This window comes from Muntiacus reevesi, chromosome 12 (genome assembly GCF_963930625.1).
Source record: "Muntiacus reevesi chromosome 12, mMunRee1.1, whole genome shotgun sequence".
Lineage (NCBI taxonomy): Eukaryota > Metazoa > Chordata > Mammalia > Artiodactyla > Cervidae > Muntiacus > Muntiacus reevesi.
In genome coordinates this window covers 67,429,541-67,443,501 of record NC_089260.1, presented here as the reverse complement: position 1 = coordinate 67,443,501, position 13,961 = coordinate 67,429,541, and the positions used below count along the sequence as shown (strand labels likewise).

At 43.7% G+C, this 13,961-nt stretch overlaps 2 protein-coding genes across 5 annotated transcripts in view; one reads left to right on the top strand and one right to left on the bottom strand.

Moving 5' to 3' along the window:
* Positions 1-13,961, top strand: part of CYRIB (CYFIP related Rac1 interactor B) — a 142,199-nt gene that overhangs the window by 34,952 nt on the left and 93,286 nt on the right. For 3 of the 4 annotated variants that reach the window (XM_065902987.1, XM_065902990.1, XM_065902985.1), the window contains exon 2: positions 2,596-2,648. The gene's annotated coding sequence lies outside the window, so the exon portion shown is untranslated. Of the gene's footprint in view, positions 1-2,595; positions 2,649-13,961 lie in introns of those variants that run through there. The other variant, XM_065902988.1, reaches the window with a different exon arrangement.
* The window catches only part of LOC136144748 (collagen alpha-1(I) chain-like), a 62,977-nt gene that overhangs the window by 35,977 nt on the left and 13,039 nt on the right, over positions 1-13,961 (bottom strand). The window lies entirely within an intron of this gene.

Sequence of the window (13,961 nt, the reverse complement as noted above, 5' to 3'; positions counted from 1 at the left end):
GTGTTAGTCGCTCAGTCGTGTCTGACTCTTTGCCATCCCATGGACTGTAGCCCACCAGGCTCCTGTGTCCGTGGGATTTTCTGGGCACGAATACTGGATTGGGTTGCCATTTCCCTCTCCAAACCCTAGGTCAAGGTCCTGGAATTTGGTCCAAGGGTCTTGTGATTGATGTGGCTGGGATCCTGTGAATGCTTGACCCTGAGAGGTCTCCTAGTCCAGGCAAGCTGCCCTGGCAAGCCCACCTGCTTGCGAGTCCAGGTCTCCCGATGTCCTTCTTCCTGCCTCTTGTGCTTGACATTGTGAACCAGCCATCCTGACTATGGGTCTTCCCGTATGCTGCCAGTTTTGCTTGGATCCCTCTCAGTTGGGCAAATTCTAACTTGTCTTTTTGTTCGCAGCTTAGATAACACCTCCTTGGGGGAAGTCTTCCTTGCACCCAGCACTTTCCCTCCCCTGTGGACTTAATTAAATACCCTCTTCTGTGGTTGCCCAGCACCTGTCCTCATCGGAAGCACAGCATCTTAACCATTGAACTGCCAGGGAAGTCTTTATTCCACTAATCAATGAGAGCCCTTTGTGGCTGGGACAGTTTAATTCCTGGAATTAATCCCATGGCCACATGCTTGGCACGTTGTAGGTGCTCAGCAGACGGATCGTGAGTGAATGAGTGTCCTCACTTGACCGCAGTGGCCACAGAAGCTCAGAAAGGTTCAGTGACTTATCCAAAGCCACACAGCTCTGAAAGACCAAGAAGGGCTGGAACCCATGCTGTGAGTCTAAAGAGGAAAAAAGATCAGGTTCAGTTTCTAGAGTCTCCCATCCGAGTACTGACCGGGCCTGACACTGCTTAGTTTCTGAGATCAGATGAGACCAGGCGTGTTCAGAGTGGTATGGCGGTAGACTGGTTTCTAGAGTCACAGTCCAGCTTTTCTCTGTCCACAGAGAGGAAGTGAGGGGAAGTCACCCTTGTTTTGAGATGACTTCCTTTCTGCGGGAGACATACTCTGTCTCCTGGTTTGTCTCTAAGTGACGGGAAGACCAGCTTCATGTTCTTAAAGACTTCTGTGAGAGCAAGTTAGTATACTTTTTTCTAATTTCTAGGACTTTCACCCAGGACCTTAAAAAAATTGTTCCCAAGTAAACAGCTTGTCTTATTTTCTGCTTTGTAAATCTGGCAAGTGCATACACACAACACACACACAGAGTGTGGACCTCGTGCTTACCTGTGAGGTCTGAACTTGTGAGTATGCTTGGTTGTTGTTTAATCGGTAAGTCACGTCTGCCTCTTTTGCGGCCCAGTGAACTGCAGCCCGCCAGGCTCCTCTGTCTGTGGGATTTCTCAGGCGAGAATACTGGAGTGGGTTGCCATGCCCTCCTCTAGGGGATCTGCACGACCCAGGGATTGAACCTGCGTCTCCTGCATTGGCTGGCAGGTTCTTTATCACTGAGCCACCAGGGAAACTTGGTATGCCTATGTTGTTCTAAATGCAATGGCTCTTTTCTTTGGCCACTGAGCAGTTTTGTGATTATTCTTGAAAAGGGAATTTTAAACCACATTCAGGCGACAGCAGAAAGGAAACCTGTACTGGCGAACGAGAGGATTGCTGGCAACGCAGCCAGAGTGGTTGACGTGATCAACTGATAACGTTCCCCCACGACAATTAGGCAGGGCCACCAAATCTTTTGTGAATAAAGGGAGGCTGGTTAAGTGGCTTCCGGTAGTCTCAGTCCCCGATGACAAGGAAAAAGAAGACACCTCAGGCAGCTAAAGATTTAATCAAAATGAAAGCCAGAAAAAAAGCATTCTCTTTCTCTTGCAGGCAGTAATGAGTGTCTAGACGTTGCAGACCTTACTCTGATCTTCACACTTGATGCTGGTGAATGGGTTCAAATGGGATATTGTTTAACTTGGGTTTTATGAAAACTCCCTTTGATTCACAAGTTTTTGTGAATCTCTTTTGTAAGAGATTTTGAGGGTGACAATGATGGTGTAATGTACATTTGTTTTCCTTTCTTTGTGGTGTAGAAACCTAAAGCAGGAAGCGAGTCAGGGATGGAATGACTGGGACCAGTTCAAATTCAAGTTGAGCTGAGTGTTTTTCTGAGACCCGGCCTTGCTGAGGTAGCCCAGAGTCCCAGCATCCTTTGTCATAGAATTATGAGTCTTTAAGGACAGCCACGCTCCACCCTCTATGTCCCGGGGACAGTGCAGTCCAGCCAAACTGTGCCCCTCCATCAGAGGAGTTTGACTTGGGCTTGCTCTTTGTTTGCTCTGCAACCTTCAGCAAGTTTACTTGACTTGAATATATAAAGAACTCTTACAATTTGACATCTCTGAATCTTCATTTCCTTTTTTTAAAAAATATCTTCATGTCTTTACTTGTCATATATCAGACTGTTTTGAACGTTAAATGAGAAAAACACTTGTAAAACATCGTCTATAAAATATAATGCTCTGGAGGAATATTATTTGGCTTGAAATACTACTGGACAGAAATGTTTTATTGGGTTGTTACTCTTGGTACAGGAGAAAAACAGTGGTGATTAGGATTTACTTGTGACTTGCCTAATCCTTGCTATATCTCTGTTTTGCAGGAGAAGAAACTGAACCCTGGAGTTTGAGTGATTTGTTCAAGGTTACCAAGTTGGTAAGTGACAGAACCGGATTTGACTGTGGCCACCTGGCTTCAGAACTAAGAACTTCATTTGAATTGTCTTGAGCCTCACAATAGCCCTCAAGAGCTGAGGTTCAGAGAAGTAACTTCCCCAAGTTCTTTTCCCTGATAAGGGGTTATCTGAGTCTGTTAGGCCGCTGGAGCAGGGTGCCATAGACGGGGTTGCATATAAACAACAGAAATTTAATTCTCACAATTCTGGAGGCTGGCAAGTTCAAGATCAAGATGCTGGCAGAGTCAGTGTCTGGTGAAGGCCCACTTCCTGTTTCTTTGTGCTATAACCTCACATGGTGGAAGAGGCAACAGAACTTTCTGAGGTCTCTTTTCTACGGGCACTAGTCCCATCCATGAAGGCCCTACCCTCATGACTCCTGAATACCGTCCTGTTGGGGGTTAGGTTCCAACATACGAATTTGGAAAGGGGATGCCAACAGGCCCTTTCAGAGTTGACTGAAAAATAATAACTATATCTAGGGGAGCTCATCAGAAAGGGAAGTCCCCAAGTGTCAAAAACGGAGAAAAATCCAAGCCAAATGGTTGTATGAGCTGAAGGCACAATAACTTACGGGGCTTTTGCACCCACAAAGCCGCTGTAGAGTCTGGGGGTTAAGGTTTTGAGACCACAGTGGGCCTAGAAATGAGGCTTGGGCCCAAGGTAGACATGAATTTCCAGGAGCCTTAAACATTACACGTCTTCATGAGAAAGGACTGGAAAAGCCCCACTGTCTGGAGAAACAGAGAGGAAACTTTTTTTGAGTGGAAAGAAAGTCACCAGGAAGAAATGAAAAATCTGGGGCTATACCATATGTGGTTGTGAAATCTATATTGTTATTATCACAAGATGTGAGAACTTGAGTTGGGAAATTAACAGAAAAACTGGCTGTCTACTGTGGGACTCTCTAGCACAACACTAGGGATTGTGTTGTGTGTTTACACAGTCACTCCACTGGGTTATTTCAGCAACCCAGACCTGACAGACTCCTGCAGAAAGAACTCTGAAGATGAGTGCGTAATTAAATCATACGGACTATTCAGGAAAGGAGTGACTTTGAGTTGAAAGTAAAAAGCCATCTAAAAGAGACTATAGACAGTATATTTTAAAATGATTAAAAACTAAAGAGGATACAAAAATGCAATGAAAGGTGGAAAAAGAATAAGCTGATTTGACAACCTGCCACATAGAAGTGAAAAATAGTCATTGAAACTAAAATCCAACAAAAGCGTTAACTGACAGACTAGATGTCGTGAAGGATACTTAGTGAACTGGAAGACAGTAATAACAGTTTATGTCTGTTTAGTCCTTAGTATGTGCCAGCCACTGTTCTGTGTCCTTGTATTAACTCATTTAATCCTCAGAACAAACATCTAAGGAAGGCATTATTATTATCTGTGCTTTACAAAGATACTAAGGTGTAGTAGTTTAAACCACTTGCCCAAGGTCACAGAGCTGCTAATGATGGAGTTGGGACTTGACCCCCGGCTGTCTTCTAGTGTAGCCTAGAGTCTGTGTGTGTGATTACTGCACTGTAGAGGATCATTAAGAATAAGCACTAAGCAATAAAGAGATGGGAACGCGGTGGATAGGCATAGAAGCACGGAGGAGAGGGTCTGCTTATGTCTCAGCACTACTGAGAGCCAGGCATATTGCAAAAAAGGGCAGCAGAGCCTCAGTTCCTACTGTAGTATGCATCAGCGGGCTGGTGTTAGACAGAGGTCTCCGGGGGGAAAAAAGAGAAGCCCTGACTAGCATTTGCCCATCTCTATGGTATCAATACTTCCACCGTGAACAATTTCAAGCTACCGACATGATGTCACTGAACACGGGTCTGGGAAGAGATGTGCTCAGTCGGCTCTTTCGAGCCAGCCCGAGCCAGCTCAGCACACCAGTGCTGACGTTCATTCTGTTTTAAGCTCTAATCTCCGGCTTGTGCGTCCAAGGGGCAGAATTTTCAGGCAGCAGTAGGATCATGTGTGGTATCACGGGGGAGGGAAGAAACCGTGGGACAAGAGTGAAGCTCTGCCCCCCTTTCTTCCCTTGACTTTGATAAACAAACCATTCTGTGAATGTAGTTGGGCAGACTGGAATCCTTATGACCCTGTTCATGAGAGTAAAAGTGAGTCCAAACTCTTTGAAGGCCATTCCAGCATTTTAAGTGCTTGTACCTTTTGACTCTTGCAACTTCAAGGATTTTATCTTATAAATCCTATCTTTCATATATATAAATACAGACACACACACACACACATATGAAAGTGAAAGTTGCTCTGTTGTGTCCCGCTCTTTGCGACCCCATGGACTATATAGTCCATGGATTTCTCCAGGTCAGAATACTGGAGTGGGTAGCCTTTCCTTTCTCCAGGGGATCTTCCCAACCCAGGGATTGAACCGGGGTCTCCTGCACTACAGGCAGATTCTTACCAACTGAGCCACAAGGGAAGCCCATGTGTGTGTGTGTGTGTGTATATATATACACACACATATATATAGTTTCCAAGGATTTTATCTTATAAATCCCACCTTTCAGATAGCAACATATCTTACCTATAGTGTGAAGATGTGTGTAATGTAAGTTCCTTGCAGCATTGTTTGAAATAGCAAGACCCTGGAAGCAACTGAAATAAATGTATGTCAGAAAAGGATTGATGGAAGAGATTATGGTATATCCTTACAGGAGACTACGGGGCCACTGTATATATATGTCATATATATGTCATATATACCAAGAAGGAATCAGCTCCAGGATGCATTCCTTTTTATTCTTTTAATTGTTTTTATAGTTCGCATATTACATTATGAGCTTCAGGGGTACAATATAATGATTCCATATTTGGGTATATTGTGATATGGTCACCACACTAAATCTGGTTAATATGCATTGCCATGAATAGCTACATAATTTTTTCTTGTGATACAAACTTTGAAGATCCACTCTCTTAACAACTTTCAAATATGGAATTCCGTTTTTGTTTTTTTTTTTAAGATTTAGGTATTTATTTAATGGCTGTGCTGTCTCACTGCTGCGCATAGGCTTTTTCCAGCTGTGGCCAGTGGGAGCTGCTCTCTTGTTTCCGTGCCTGGGCTTGTTTCTGCGGTGGCTTCTCGTTGCAGAGCCCGGGCTCAGTAGCTGTGACTCACAGGCTTAGTTATCCCGTGCCACGTGGAATCTTTCCGGACCAGGGATCGAACCCATGTCCCCTGCATGGGCAGGTGCATTCTTAACCACGGGACCACCAAGGAAGTCCCAGAATGCAGTATTATTAACTATAGTCACCATGCTGTACATTTCATTCTCATGACTTACTTGTTTTAGAACTGGAAGTATGTACATTTGACTCACTTTATCTGTATTTTCCAATCCCAACAACTCTGGCAACCCCCAGTCTATTCTCTGCATCTATGCCTAGGGATTTTTTTGTTGGTGTTTTTTAGATTCCATGTAAAAGTGAGATAATGCAGTGTTTTTTCTTTCTCTGACTTATTTCACTTATCATAATGCCCTCAGGGTCCATCTCTGTTGTGGCAGATGGCAAGATTTCCTTCTTTTTTTACTGCTGAGTAATGGTGCATTATATATATATATATATATATATATATATATATATATATATATATATTATATGTATATATATATATATAAAATAGATCACACTTTCTTTATCCAGTCTTTCCAGGATACATTCTTAGGTTAAGAAAAAATGAAACCAAATAGCTGTATGCAGAAAAGTGTGTGTGGTTTGCTCCCTCCCATGTTTGGGGGAAAAAAAAAAGAGGAGGGATTAGTGCTTATGCAAACCCACCCACACACATACAAAAGCTTGATGATTTTGCATAGACTTTGCTGGGGTTGCTGATCCCCAGCATTTACGGAGCACCTGCCGAGCACCAGGCACTTGCCTGCGGTGTCACACACTGTGGGTCTCTCCATTGCCTGACTCTGCCTGGACTCCAGTAGTGGCCTGGTCAGTGTGTGAAAAACAATAATCCCATTTTCAGGAAGAAGGGCGGCAAAGTCTTTGTGGGAAGTCACGTGTCAGGCAAGAAGCAGAACTGAAATTCACATGGCACTTGAAGAACTCTTAAAGTGCTTTGGGAACAGAGAGAACCCAGCTGCTTCTCAGCAGTCCCCGTTATCTGGTAGGCATCTGTCCCTCCTGCCCCATCCCCAGCACCTCTCTTGAGACCACGTGGATGTGTTCCATTGGTATTAATTTTTCCACCTCTAAGATTCTTTGCTCTGGAAAGTTGGAACTGTGTTCCCGGACCAGATGAATCGCTGATGGGTTTGGAAACCACAAAGGCAAGGAGAATTTGTCCTGCGGTGTCCTCCTTTTCTGACTTATCTGCACAACTCTCCTGTTGAGTTTTGCATCATCAAAGATCTAAGAGACACTAGCTCTGTTCACTTAAAAAGAGCGACCTTCAGGGCCTTTCTTAGCAAAGTAGATGTTCCCAGAAGTGCTTCTGTTGTTGCCCTTGTTATTTTCCGAGATCAGTCACGTTTCTAACTCGTCATGAAATGTCTTACGGAACCAGAGGTTGACTCTTGCTCTCTCTCTTCTATCATTTGGTAGTAAATAGGTTATTCATCTTCAGCGGGCTGTTGTGATGTTTTTGTGATTATATCAACATAATCCAAATGGGCAGGAAAACTGGAGTGAAGACTTCAGTTCATGGACTCAAAATTAAAAAAAAACCAACCTGGGTATTATTTAAGAGTGTAACATCATCTGTAACATTGGGGTGAAATTCTTGCAAGGGAGGGCTGTTTGCTGGTAGCTGTTTCTATTTTGTGGACTCAACCAGAGAGCACCCTTCAGAGCTTGTAAGTATCATTTCCGGTTGTGCAACGTGGGCTGTAGTGGTTTTAGTTTACTGTGAGGTGACTGTATGTCAACAGTGTTATCTTGACTACCCCAACCAGTGATTCTATCTTCACTGCCTGAATGCAGGTACAGAGGAGGCTGAAATGCTATTTCTTAGCTGACGCCTGTCCTGACCCCACCTCCCTGTGCTCCTCTTGCTCTGTTTAATTAAAGCAATTACCTTACTGGCTTTAAATAATTGTAGTTGTTTGTAGCTATCTCCACATCAGACCAAGTGCCAAGAAAGATGGTGTGGATCATCTTGCTTCATCTGTGCATAGCTGGCATGCAGCTGATGTCAGAGCACTTCAAATTTCACGAATTAGGTTTCTTTTGAGCCCCAAGTTGAACTGCCTTCCACAGAAAAGGGATTCGCTGGTTTGTGTAGCTGCAAAGTGCAGGGGTGGAACTGAAGGCACGGATCCTTAGACTGTGTTGCTAAGGCTTACACAGGTTTTCCTCATCTCTCAGCACTGCCTCTGATTTCTTTTTGGATTGTGGTGGCAAAATATGTCAGTAGTTCTAGCAGCAGGGAGAAAATAATGCCCCTTTCCAAGAGTTCAGCAGAAATCTCAGGAAAGAGAGATTTCTTCTTCAATGTCTGATTGGTCTTCTCTGGGTAACATGCCTGTTCCTAACCCACCGCGGTGGCCAGGTGAATGTGATGCTCTGATTGGCCATCTTGGATCAAATGCCAGCCCCCGAAGGAGCTGGGGTAGGGTCTGCTCTCCCCAGAGTCCAGGAACTGAGAATGAAGGCAGGCAGATGTTCCCCGGGGAAACCTGGAAACCATTTGTGAATGGGGGGTAGGCAGAAGCAAGATGTCCAATATAGTAAGTTTTTAATCAGTGTTTACTCAGTGAATGAATTAACAGATGAATGAGCAAACAAGTTCTGCGGCTGATTCTGTGAGCGGGTTCTATGATATCCGGAGTGGAGTTTTAACAGATGGAGCCTTTGCAGAGAGCCTTGAAATCAAGTCATGTAAGGATGACATTAAATTAGCTGAGATATTTAACAAGAAATAGACATATGATAGCTGTTCCTAAATGTTTGAAGGGTGTTCATAGGGACAGAACATTTGCTGGCTTCCTACTTTGTGCCATGGGTGCTGGGCTAGATGCTTTAATTGCCATCGTCCTGCTTTTATTTTATTTTATTTTTATTGGACCACCAATTTATGTTCATTATAGAAAATCCAACAATGTACACACAAAAAAAGAGAAAAATAAAAGTCCTTCCATTAACTACCTAGGACTAATTGCTATTAATATTTTGGGGTATATTCTCTCAATCTTTTCTCCCTATTTATAGATGCATTAAAAAATTCTTATTTAATTGTGATAGTTTGTGTTTGTCAGAGCGAAATTGTGGCTTAGACAGAAATTGTGGCTTAGGCAGTTGCCTGAGGTCCCAGGCATAGGCACTAGAATTCTAGGACCAGAATTTGGTCCACATCTGTCAGCCTCAGAAGCCCTCTCTCGTTCCCTGGTCTTTGATTTACCTGCTGCATAACCAGCAGTCTATGTACTAATAGGGTTTTACTACAGTTCTGTTCTGAGAATATTGATTTCATCACTCTTTGTTTATCCACAGACTCATCTTTATTCATATACTCGGGAAATATTTCATTGGGTGCTTTGTGGGTGCTGGAGGTAGCCCAGTGGATAGCATTCACATTCAGGGAAGAATGAGCTCCTATCTCCTCCCAGAGACGTTGAACAAAATTTCGGAGCTTCCCTCGGATTGGATCATCGCAGGACACACCTCTGTCTCTCAACCAATCATGGTGACAGAGGAAAGAGGATAACACTGATTGGCTTAGACCATTCTGGACCCACCCCTGGAATTGTAGATGAGGTCTGAATGAATGAGGGATGCTGCTTAGCCGGAGAGAAATGGACTAGATGCTGAAGAGGAAACTGCTATCTCCAAGTGTTTAGGATCTGGTCATAGAAAGATAAGTAAGGCATTGTACCTGCTTTTTAAAAGTTCACGTTCTACTGCGTTCCTGAGAGTTTGGCAGTGATCAGAGGAAGGGCTATTTACGTTGTTGAGTGTAAAAATGCATCACATAATTTTTTTCGTTCTTAGAGTGTCCTTGTCACATAGGCGTTTCTGTTTTACAGAGAGGAAACAAGTTCAGAGAGATTAAGCGGCTTGCTGCAGTTGCATACCTAGGAGAGGTGCAAGGTGTTTTGATGCTGTGGATCCCATATTTCCACAATATGGGATAGTCATGGAGAAAATAGATCGCTAACAGAGACCCTTCAAAGTTTTGCCTAATGACTCCTCCACAATAAGCAGGGCCTTGGGAGTAGTTACTGCTTTTCATTTCAGGCTTTTGTTAGAGGATCATTTTTTTTCCCTTTAACTCTAGATGGGAGGAAAATGCCTCTCCCTGGTCCAGATAAGTAAGAGATAATTGAATGAGCTTCTGAGAAAAGCAGAACCATTGACCGCTCACAATACTTCAGGAGAGATGGTTGCATTCAGATACTTTTACGAAAATGATTTCTCTCTCTTTGACTTTGCTGCCTGAGGCTTCCACTTGGTTTTAAAATAGTAGAGTAACTATTATGGAATCATACACAATGCTTCCTCCCCCTGGGCCCCAAGCTAACTCTCATGTTCACAGCACAGGATACATTTGTTTGGTAAAGTGTTTATGGAAAGCCCAGTGTGATTCCTAAATTAAGCTGCCAAAACTAGGGCAAACAAGCTGGATTTTCTGGTTTTCTCCGGACTCTGCTGCGACTTAGCATCCAACGGAGCAAGAGATGATTTGCTGAAAATCACTTGTGTGCTGGTGGTAAGATGTATGTTTTCATTCTGTTGCCTGCACCTAGCATATAGGTGCTTTGCTGCCAGGAGAAAGGTCCTTGTTTTTTGGGTTTTTTTTAAAATTTGTGTATATTCTTTTAAATTAATTGATTATGGATGTGGCCACCTCAGGGTCTTGATTGTGGCATGCAGGATCTTTGTTGCATCATGTGGGATCTTTTCCGTGGTTCACATGGATTCTCTAATTACAGTGTGTGAGCTCAGTAGTTTAGGCACGTGGGCTGAGTTGCTCCGCCGTATGTGGGATCTTAGTTCCCCGACCAGGGATCATACCTGATTCCCCTGCATTGCAAGGCAGATTCTTTACTACTCAAGGTCATTGTTTTTGTTCATAGATCTCCTGATCTCATTTATTTCCACCTCTGCAGGTGTAATTTCAACCTGAGAGAAATGAATGAAAAGAGAGAAATCAACATGATGGTTGGTGACAACCTGACCCATAAAGTTTTCAACTGAGATGCTGTGTTTTTGAGATCCTGTGCCTGCTTTTCACTTCTTTTTCAGATTATTAGTGATGATAATTCATTTATTAATGCCTATTCACATTTCTATTAAGTTGGCTACTGCGTTTTGGATCTTGGGGATGGAGAGCTGAACAAAGAAATAGTCTCAGTTACTGGTAGCCTTTGGTGGCTCTCCTCTGAACGAATCTCCTCCCAGTCTGTTCACACTAGTATCATATTTTTGGTTCTGATTTACTGTGGGCCTGGCAAACTTACGAAAGAGGAAGTGAGTTCTGAGGGTAAAATGCATAACTTTTAGCATCAAGTAAAGACCAGAAAAACCAGATTGCTGGGCTCATCTAGTTGACCCTGGAGGGGGCCCACTGTGGTTGTTATTAGGGCTGATATTTAGGGGTTGTTTCTTGCCTCATATAACCTCGCTCACCCAAATGATATGAACACCACTGTCATAAAAGTGGCGGGATTCATGGAACCTGGGAGTAGACCAGCTTGTATGTGTGTGGGTGAGTGTGTGTGCACCTGTATGTGTCTGTATAGATGTGCATCTTGCTGCCTCTGTGACAGTGGTTCTCAGACTTGTCTGTACAGTAGAATCACCTGGGGATCTTTTAAAATTTCAAAGCCAGGGCGACACACAAGATGAGTTAATTCACTGATTCTGGGCTGGGACATAATCTCTGGTAGTTATAAAGATCTCCAGGTGATTCCAATTTGTAGACAAGTTTAGGAACCCTTGGCATATGCGAATTATAATAACAATATCATAATTATCATTTGAAGATGAGTAGGGATAATGGTGGGCTTCCCTGGTGGCTCAGTGGTAAAGAGTCCGTCTGCCAGTGTAGGAGACCCAGGTTTGATCCCTGGATCAGGAAGATCCCCTGGAGAAGGAAATGACAACCAGTCCAGTATTCTTGCCTGGAAAATCCCATGGACAGAGAGGCAGGGAGCCTGGCAGGCTACAGTTCATGGGGTCACAAAAGAATTGGATCAGACTTAGCGACTGAACAAGAAGAAGAAGAGATAATGGTAATGACAGTGTTACTAGCCACCATTTATCATTTACCAACTGCTGCCTATAAGGCAGGCAGTGTCCTGAGTATCTAAAAAGCAGGATCACATCTAATCTGCATGGCAACCCTGCAAGATAGCTTTATAGGTGGTTGAATAAGGAAAGGAGGAGGTCATGTGTTTGTAACTGATGTCAGCTATAGAGCTGCTTAATCCAAAATGTCAGGTGAAGTCTAGAAAGATGGAGTTGTTGGGCTCCTGTTGTTGATCCCAGAGGGACCACTGTGGTCATTGTTGGGGCTGAGATTTAGGGCTTGTTTGTTACCGCAGCATGACATGGCCCGTCCCGATGGATGCAAGCATCCTTTTTAATAACCACAGTGGATTTAGAAGTCGATATGCAAAAGAACACGTTGCAAGGTTATAAATTGAGGGTGAGTTTATTTTGGCTTGTGACTTGGAAAGAGAAATGAGTGTAGTAAACCAGGCTATTAATATTGGGCTGGTTGATTCATCCATCAAAATCAATCCAAGGAATCAGGTGTAATAAATTAATAAAACATAACCTTGTGTTTGCACAGCACTTTTCTCAATGGAATACATGGTGCTAATACAAACCTCATGCCATAGCTGGTCTTTTTGACACATTCTAGGACTGTCAGGTTAGGTAGGGTTATGTGTTCAGTTCAGTTGCTCAGTCGTGTCCGACTCCTTGCGTCCCTATGAATCGCAGCATGCCAGGCCTCCCTGTCCATCACCAACTCCTGGAGTTTACCCAAACTCATGGCCATCGAGTCAGTGATGCCATTCAGCCATCTCATCCTCTGTTGTCCCCTTCTCCTCCTGCCCCAAATCCCTCCCAGCATCAGGGTGTTTTCCAGTGAGTCAACTCTTCGCATGAGGTGGCCAAAGTACTGGAGTTTCAGCTTCAGCATCAGTCCTTCCAATGAACACCCAGGACTGATCTCCTTTAGGATGGACTGGTTGGATCTCCTTGCAGTCCAGGGGACTCTCAAGAGTCTTCTCCAACACCATGTGTTACTGTGAGGTAAAAACAGAAACTAATTGATGTGGGAATCCGTATCCAATATCCATAGAGATGCCTGACTGGAGTCTTGGTGAGTAGTTTGGACAGGAAGCATGAGACGGGTGGGAAGGATGTTTGTAGCAGAGGGAACAGCATGGGCAAAGGCACAAGGAATAGTACTTAGAGGAACTCTGTGAGTTAGAAGTTCAGTATTACTACCAGGAGCCATACCATTCCCTTACTCAAGGGAAATTGGGAAGTCCCATGAAATCTTCATTTCCACTTACTTCTTCATCCTTCAGTACACATCTCTTAACATTTTTTTCCCCCTATCTTGGAAGAGATTTATGAGTAATGAAGGGTCAAATAAGGATAATGTTGCTGTTGTTGTTTTAAATTTTTATCCAGTTATTCTTGGTTGTGCTAGGTCTTCATTGCTACACGTGGGCTCTCTCTAGTTGTGTTGAGTGAGGGCTACTCTTTGTTGTGGTGTGTGGGCTTCTCATTGCTGTGGCTTCTCTTGTGGAACTCGGGCTCCAGGCTCGTGGTTGTAGCACATGGGCTTCGTTGCCCCTTGGCACGTGGGATCTTCCCAGACCAGGGATTGAAAACCCATGTCCCCTGCATTGGCAGGTGGATTCTTAACCACTGGACCACCAGGAAAGTCAAAGGGTAATGTTTCAGTTGATCTTATCTACCCTGGAAGATCACACCAGACACCACATCAAATGTTGCACACTGCTCATCAGTAGAGATTTTTTGCAAGACTCTGTTGACATCTCAATGATCCAGTCTAACCTTTGGAAACCAACTCAGCAGTTCTCTAATAGTGTAGATGGGGACCTGTGTGATCCTCACTCTGGGCCCAGAGTCCAGGCCTAGGGGATTGTGCTCCGTGAGCCCCCCTGGACCTGTCTTGGACTCCACCATTTAGTTAAAGAGTAGGATGTTGGATTAAAAATGAATTTCAAGGTTCTGTCCTTGTCTAAAATTAGGTGATTCATTTAGAAATTCTGATGCAGACCCTCATGAATAACAAGTGGCCTATTAAATAACAATATTAAATAAAATGCTGAA